The sequence below is a fragment of the Mustela erminea genome, chromosome 6 (genome assembly GCF_009829155.1).
Source record: "Mustela erminea isolate mMusErm1 chromosome 6, mMusErm1.Pri, whole genome shotgun sequence".
Lineage (NCBI taxonomy): Eukaryota > Metazoa > Chordata > Mammalia > Carnivora > Mustelidae > Mustela > Mustela erminea.
In genome coordinates this window covers 49,055,655-49,064,502 of record NC_045619.1, presented here as the reverse complement: position 1 = coordinate 49,064,502, position 8,848 = coordinate 49,055,655, and positions in this window count along the sequence as shown.

Genomic DNA, 8,848 nt, shown 5'->3' with positions numbered 1-8,848 from the left:
TTTATTTATTTATTTGACAGACGGAGATCACAAGTAGTCAGAGAGGCAGGCAGGGAGAGAGAGGAGGAGGCAGGCTCTCTGCAGAGCAGAGAGCCCAACTTTGGGCTCGATCCCAGGATCCAGGGATCATGACCCCAGCCAAAGGCAGAAGCTTTAACCCCACTGAGCCACCCAGGCACCCCCTCTGCCCATTTTTAAAATTTGAATTTAATTAATGCACTTCAGAGGTAGAGGTCATTGATTCATCAGTCTTACATAATACTCACTGCTCATTAAATCATGTGCTCTCCTTAATGCCTATCACTCAGTTACCCCTTCTTCCAACCCCTTCCCCTACAGTAACTCCCAGTTTGTTTCCTATGATTAAGAGCTCTTATGGTTTGACTCCCTCTCTAATTTCATCATTTCATTTTTTCCTCATTTCCCCAATAATCCTGTTTTGTTTATTAAATTCCACATATGAGTGTGAGATCAAATGATAATTGTCTTTCTCTGATTGAGTTACTTCACTCAGTATAACATCCTCTAGTTCCATCCACATTGTTGCAAATGGTAAGATTTCATTTTTTGATGACTGAGTAGTATTTCAGTGTGTGTGTCTGTTTGTCTCTGCTCATTTTTAAATTGGATGGTTTTGGTTTTTGTTATTGAGTTATAGTAGTTCCTTATGGATTTTGGATATTAAACCCTTATCAGATATACAGTTTCCAATTTTTTTCTTCTATTCCATAGGTTGCCTTTTAATTTTGTTGATGGTTTCCCATCCTGTGTAGAGCTTTTTACTTTGATCACTGTCTTCTGTAGAACCTGCTATAATTTTTCATAAGCACATCTGAGCCTTGAGCACATCAACAGTGCATTAGTGGAAGAAGTCAGCACTTCTACCCCTTTCCCCACTCAGTCCTTCATTTGGAACAAGTAATTTTGCCTCTCAAGTTCCCAATTACCCTGATCTAGCATTTCTTCTTTACCTTAAGAGCTGGATCCTATCTTTAAAGTGCTTTAAAACCTTGGAACAGAAGGCAGTCTCTCACTGACTTGGGCCATTTGAAAATAGGTGCAGAGAAATTCTTTTCACTTATTTAAAATGGTGTGTGTGTGCCTGAAAATCAAGTCAGTAGTTTTGTTTTTTTGTTGGTTTGTTTGGTTGGTTGGTTGGGTTTTTTGTTTGTTTGTTTTTAAGGTGGGAGGGTAGCAAAAGAAATTCCCATAAGGCTACATGCCACCTAAAAGCTACTGAGACACAATCCTAAAGAAGGGATATCTAAGGCAAATGTCACTTTGTCTTCACACAATTTCTTCTATAGTTGCTTCTGAGTCCACTCCAGTTGCTGGAATATGAACACAGATTTATAGAAGAACTCAGTTGTAGGAATTGCAACGAAAAGTCATCAGTTAATATTACCATATGATGAAGGCTGACCTTATCTTGATAATATCCTGGGATGGAATGGACTTCGGGGTACTTTTTTTCTGTTTCATGCTTAAATTTGCAACTGACCTTGTCTGGTTGTCAAGAAAGAAGTTTTCAAAAACAAAGCTGAGGAACGGGTGAGGACCAAGGCAGACTGGAGAGTCTTTTCAAGGAGTGGGATGATCCTTAGGTAAAGAGAAGGGTGTGTTTGCTTCTTGATAGAGGCCTCCAGCTGATGAAACTCTGTAATAGTGTAGGACAGGCAGAGACCTCAGCAAATCTGAGTGATCACCCCCTTGGGAAAAAATATATACATAATTAATTGAAATTCCCTTCTAAAATAGGGTCAGAAGAAAATGAATGTTGTTCAGATGGGAGCCAACACCCAGAGATAACCTCAGCTAATAGAGGATGTGATGGCTCAGAAGATAAACAAAATAAAGTGTAGGAGAACTGCAAGAAAAACAAATGAAGGGAAATAGGGAGGGAATAAAACACAGGATGAATTGGAAGGAAGTGACAACTTGGGGACAAGCCAGGGAAAAATATGAACAACAACAAAAAAGAAAAGAGCTTACTACTCTGGTGAGGGATGATGACACAGGGGTGGGGTGGGGTGCTGCTCTGCAGGTGTGGGTGCAGGAGAAATATGGGAACTCTCCATACCTTATGCTCAATTTTGATATGGATCAAAAACTGCTCTGAAAAAAAAAAATTAAGTCTTAAAAAAAAGGAACTTAGGTAAAACCAATCAAACGCAAAACACCATGATTGCTGGGGTGGGGGGTGGGGTGGGAAGGTGGGGAGGAGGGTTAGCATTTATTAGAAAAACATCCAAGGCTTGGAACTTGACCTCTTTTTCATTTAACATTAGGGAATATCTCTCTTGGGACTTGGGCTCAAGGAAAAAATAGAACAGAACAAACACAGCCATGCAGAAGAGAAAGGCTCTAAAGAGGAGTAGACCAGCTACCATGGGAAGTCTCTCAAGAGGGTTCTTTTGCTTCTCTTTCCAACCCTTTGTTTCTATCCCCACTCCTTCACATCCTCCCCTTCATTTTTTTGTCCTGTTTCTTCATTCTTTCATGAAACCTTCCCACTAGTCACTTCTGGTATTTTATACTCCTCATCCAATTGCTATAGGAATAAATATAGAAAATAGGATAATAGTAATAAAAACATAGGTGGATTAAAATATATATGATTATGTATTACATGCATTATTATATATGATTTATTGTGTAATAGGTACCATTATATATTATATATGTTAATGCATATTAATATTGAGAATAAACATATGCCATTCTCAATGTTTTCTCTCTCTTACCATAAGACATGAAGACACTCTGGATTTGAGTTTTATCTTGGCACTTGAAGGGTCATAGTATTTTTTTTTAAGATTTTATTTATTTATTTGTAAGAGAGAGAGAGTGAGAGCGAGCACAGGCAGACAGAGTGGAAGGCAGAGTCAGAGGGAGAAGCAGGCTCCCTGCGGAGCAAGGAGCCCGATGTGGGACTCGATCCCAGGACGCTGGGATCATGACCTGAGCCGAAGGCAGCTGCTTAACCAACTGAGCCACCCAGGCGTCCCAGGTCATAGTATTTTTAAAGACATTCTAACTCTTGGTGGATCTCAGAATACCCAGTCCTGAACCTGTACAATTTCTGTGTTCTCATTATTTTCAAATACATATTTCCTATATTATAGTAAAATGAAACTGTCAAGCAAGTTATACTTATAAATTTAATGATACTTTGTACTTTTAAAGTATCATCTTCCTACAGCCAGAATTTCCCAAGCTTCCTTGCAAGACAGACAAGTATACGTACTTGCAATTTTATAGCAGGGAAAACTAAAATATAGAGACGTTAAAAGCTTTAGCCAGTGCCTTACAGCAAATCAGAAATAAAACTGGAATTTAAGGGAAGTAAGTCTCACTCAACATTGGCTTTCCTGTATAGAGAAACATGAAATAAGAAGAAAAAATTATAAATCAGGCTTGTGAAAGCATTTTAATCGAGATTCTATATATTTACCAATTAAAAGTTAATATTTCAGAAGAAATTCATTTAAGAGTAGTACTAATAAAGAATAATGTGGTTTTGTTTTAATAATTTGTTTCTTGGTCGTTAATTAAATTTGTCATAAAAACAAATTTTCATGCTTTTTGTGCAAAAGCAGAGAAAATGAAGCTTAAAAACAATTACTAAATTTATTTCATTCAGGAATATGCTGGCAAATTCCATACTAGTTATCATTTACCTTTTGGGGAAATGAGAGATCAGTCGAGATGATGTCTGTAATTTTCAAGAGTTCTTTAAGCTGGTATTAAAGGTAAAGCTGCATATGCTGTAGATTTAAAAAGCCTTTGTTCAGCAGTCAAACATACAGCATTTGCTTCAAATTCCTAGATCGTACGGTAAGGCTAACCGAAGCATGAGATTGCTGGGCTGACTAGCATTCCAATCCAGAAGCTGATGGGAGAACTCAAGTCTGAAGCTATTATGGGCGGGCGGGCAGGGCGAGCAGGGGTGGTGACTAGGGATTTGGGCTATGGAATCTGGTCTGGTGTTTGCCCTGAGGTTGTGTCAGACCCACAGATGTGAAAACAACAGGTGGGGGGGCAGTGCGCCAGAGCCCCGCTTGTCACCTTGCAGCTTTCAGTAAAGAATTGCTGGACTGCACCCACGAAATTCTGCACCTCTTTGTGATGCACGACTCCTGGCACTAGGCTGTGTTGATTTTGTGGAAAGAAAATCAGATTTGAGGTCAGATGACCCACATCTAGATCCTGTCTGGGCAGAGTGGCTTTGAAGGAGTCACTTGACCTTTTGGGACCCCAGGCTCTCTTCTACACAAGAGGGATAACAATATCTCACAGAATGGCTGCTCTGTGTCACACTGTTGCCTTCTGGTTCTACCTCCCTTTTGTATCTTGCACTTAACTCCTGGAAAATCTTTTTAACAAGCTATAAAATATATACTGTCATTGGGGCTAGCTCATGCCATAGGCCCCTTGCTCAGAAAGGTCCTACGTTAAGTTTAATGCTTTGTTGGTGTCCTCAAATTCTTAATTTTCAAACGAGTGGCTTGCATTGTCGTTTTGCACTAAGCACTACAAATCATAGTCAGGGCTGCCTGTTATGTTTTACTAACTTATAAAAAAAAGTCTGATTTTTAAATTTCTTTGAATTGGCTTCATTCCTAATCATGTGCTTTGAGAATCCCTGTCTAGCACATACTTATAAATTACTATTTTGATTAAAGTAGTTTGTATCCAATATATGGGGTGTGTGTGTGTGTGTGTGTGTGTGTGTGTATGCACGTGTGTGTTTTCCAGATCAAGCAAAATGCAAAATTCTGACCCAATGATTAATTCTCTCTAGACTATCTAGATTCTGAATTTCTGGAGAGAATGTTTTATATTTTTGCCCTAGTGCCTGACACTTTGAGAATACTCAATAGAAGGTAGTGGAATGTATGAATATCATGTATACTGTATCAGTTTATTGTGAGGGATATTCTCTTTGGGTGACAAAAGCATCCTCAGAGGGTAATTTATGGTTTTATTTTCTTTATTGTGACTTCTAGTGGCTAAGAGTATTTGACTTCCAAAATAACAGTTGCTATAGCTTTCTTCAAGTACTTTTCATGTATCCCATTAAATCCTTTGACTATCTAGAAAAAAAATGCAAATATACTTAATGTTTTATTCCCAATTATAATATACTCAAACCTGATATTTTTGTTAAGGAAAGTCGGGTCGTTTGTTAAGTGTGCCATATGGTAATGAAAATCAGTCAAATAATTTTAACAAGTAACAAGGGTGTTTTACCTCATGGGTTTCAGGTATACATTTGGGAGAGTTGGGTACTTCTGCAGGAGGAGAGAGGTAGTAGAAAATAAGAGTGCAGAGTTTGTATTATTTTCTATTGTTACATAAAAATTTGGTGTGAAATCACATCAGCCTAAGACAACATTTATTTTTTACACAGTTTCTGAGAGTCAGGAATCTAAGAGCAATTTAACCAAGTTGTTCTGGCCGAGGGTCTCCCATGAAGCTGCAGTCATCTGAAGGCTTGATTGGGGCTGGAGGATCTACTGCTAAGAAGGCTCACTCAAGGCTCTTGGCTGACCTCTCTTCTGGGCTGCTTGGGTGTACTTAAGACAAGGCCACTGATTTCCACCACAGCAAGTGACCCAAGAAAGAGCAGGACAGAGACCACAATGACTTTTATAATCTAGCTCCAGAGGGATACACTATCACTCCTTTTGTGTTCTATTGCTTGCACAAACTGTCTTGTAGCAGTCTGTTTGGATGGCTATAACAAACTACCACAGACTGGGTGGTTTATTTGACAGAAGTTTACTTCTCAGAGTTCTGGAGGCTGGGAAGTCCAAGACCAAGGTGTCAGCATGGTTTCATTCTTTTTTTTTTTTTTTTTTTAATTTCTTTTCAGCATAAGAGTATTCATTGTTTTTGCACCACACCCAATGAGCATGGTCTCATTCTGGTGAAGGTGCTCTTTGGCCTTCACAGCCATCACCTACTGACTATGTTCTTACATGGTAGAAGTGGTGAGAAATCTCTGTGGGATCTTTTTTTATACAAATACTGATACCATTCATGAGGGTTCCATCCTTCTAACCTAAGCACCTCCCAAAGGCCCTACTTCCTTCCTAATGCCCACACATTGGCATTAGAATTTCAACATATGAATTTGGGGTGGGGAGGGGCAAAAGCATTCAAATCATAGTACAGACCAACCTGAATATAATGTGGGATGGGACAATGAGAGGGTGTGAATATCAGAGGTGGGAATCACTGGGTCCTCTCTTGGAGGTTGGCTACCATAGAGTTGGGGGGTAAGCATTAGCCTGTCTCCTGAGTTCCACCTGAGTTCAGTGGCAAAGGAGGAACAATTCACAGTTTCTTAGAAGTCTGGGAAATCAGACTCAGGTTTGTTTACAAGTCCAATCAACACATTTTTATTAGATCCTGAATCAGGGCCTGCATTGTACAACTCTGGAAGAACAAGCATCCATGAAACAAAGCCATGCGAAGTGACCCTACTTACCACATTCTCTGTGTGGTGTTAAGTACCACCAGGTTGGGGGCACAGGTTGCCTAAGAGAAAGATAAGCAGAAAACAATATGGTGTGATGTGAAATCAAGCAATGGAAAATGCAACTTAGACTCAATACAATCAGAATTTAGGGCTCCCTGCTGGTTTGCAAGAATGCAACGCTTCTTGAAGGTACAGGTTTGTTGAGTACTGAATAAAGAGATGACATGGAGAGGTCAAGGGGCCAGCAGATAGGAGGGCTGCCCTGAGCAGTACCATGAAGAGACAAGAGGTTCATTCAGAAGCAGCAGAGGCTTAAGTAAGGCTGGCTTATACCTGCAGGGGAATGCCAGAGGGTCCTACTCTCCCTTTACATCAGAAGATGGAAGGACGCAGAAGTATTAGTAGAGGGGAGACCAAACCCACGGACACCTATAAGATTGCTACTATATGTAATGCACTTTCCATGTGATTTTATTTAACTTCCAAATGACTGGGAGAAGTGACTTCTTCACATAAATGGATTTTGAACCCAGGGTTTTCTGCATTCAAAGCACACACTATTTTCACAGGCCACTAGCCATCTCTGTAGGGATAGATCAGGTAGGACCTAGAAAAACAGACTGGACTCTTGGGTGACTCCAAGTCAGAAGAGGGAAGGAGGACACTTTGTAATGGGCACTTAGCCATGTAGTAAACTTCCTTCTTTTTGCCCACAATCCTAGAAGGCAGAACTTGACCCTTATAGAGACTTCATTAAGGCACAGCTATCCACGATCTCCACCTTGTCTCCCATTGTTGAGACACACCCAGTCTGGACTATGTCCAAAGTGTGCCCCATGGACAAAGAGGGAAGAAGGATTTCCTTCACATCCATTTCAAAATGGAGGCACTTGCTTTCAACCATGTTAAATTTAAAAAGCACTTTCTCATATGGAGACAAGAATGACCTATTTCTCACTTGGAGATATTTGTGACTTAGGGTAATGTATGTAAGCTCACAGTCTCACCCATAAATGTAGATAATGATGCCTACCTCATTAGAACATTGCTTTAAAAGAGGTAATGTTAAATAATACTGTGGTTAGCACATAGTAAATGCTATATAAATTGTAGTTATTTTCTTTAAAGTGAATTATTTTTTCCAATAAATGATTTTTCACTCCAAGTATAGTCAGCTTTGGCTAAAAATGTCACCTATCTGCTCCCTTAGGTAAACATCTGCTAGTGGGGGGAGGGTGCTTACCTAAGAATGAACACTGTGCATTCTTAGTTACACTGGACATGGTGGTCAGGGGGCAGCTTTAGAGTAATCAGGCGCCATGAATATTCCCTGGAGGTAGAAAAACACACAGAGAAAACCAGGAGTGGTTAAAAAATACTATCATCTTCTGCTTAGAGTGATGGCAAGATGGAGGATGGTGTGTTGGGGGGTATGGACATGAGCAAACCAAAGCTAAGGCAGAAGATGGAATGTACTGATAGATTTGAAGGTAGTTTGTAAAGAATATGTACTGTGCCCATTATCATCACCTCAAGTTATCACTGTGTCTGTGGAAGAAGAAAGGAGAATGGAACACAGGCTTCCTAAAACCCAGCCAAAGGCTTTCTCCTATGGTACCATGGTATGGTATCATGTCATTTTGGGAATGTGGATGCTAGACATCCCTTCTGACATTTCCTGGTTGGTGTTTAGCTGAAGCACAGTCTGCATATGTTTTGTGCCTGGTGGAATAAAGTGAATTAATTAAAGTCTCCCCATGTTGTTATTCCTCAGCTTCTCTACAATTGTCATTGTAAGATCAACTTATCAAAGAGATACCAAGACTTTCCTCAGTGGTGTGCCAATGTGAAAGGAAGAAAAAGACTCAACACTTAGGAGAAAAGTTCAAGAGGTTAAAGTTTTGGGGGACAAGAACAGCTCACCCTGAGAGCTTTGAGGACCTTGCCTTGAAGAAGGATATGGGGTGTGTGTGTGTGTGTGTGTGTGTGTGTGTGTGTGTGTGTTGAGGAATGTTCAGTAACCAAAAGGAATTCTGAATAGCTTGGCTTTTGCTGTGTGTGTGGAATGGAACAGCCTTTTTTCCTGTCTTTCTTCTTTTTTAGAAAAATAGATTGTAAAGATGGCAAAGAAAATTACAGGCTTTCCTGAGGAAGAAGAATGGGAAATTAGTCTCAAAATGACTTTGTAATCATGTCTGTGTATTTTAGATATTTTGGTTTAAACTGAAGGTAACAAAAAGATATATAGTTTATGCTATGAGGCAATTTTAGTTTTTATCAACACAAATGTATATGCTGTATTACAGTATTACAGAGAGTGGGTTCAGATATTATTATTAACTTAAGATATGACCTAAAGGA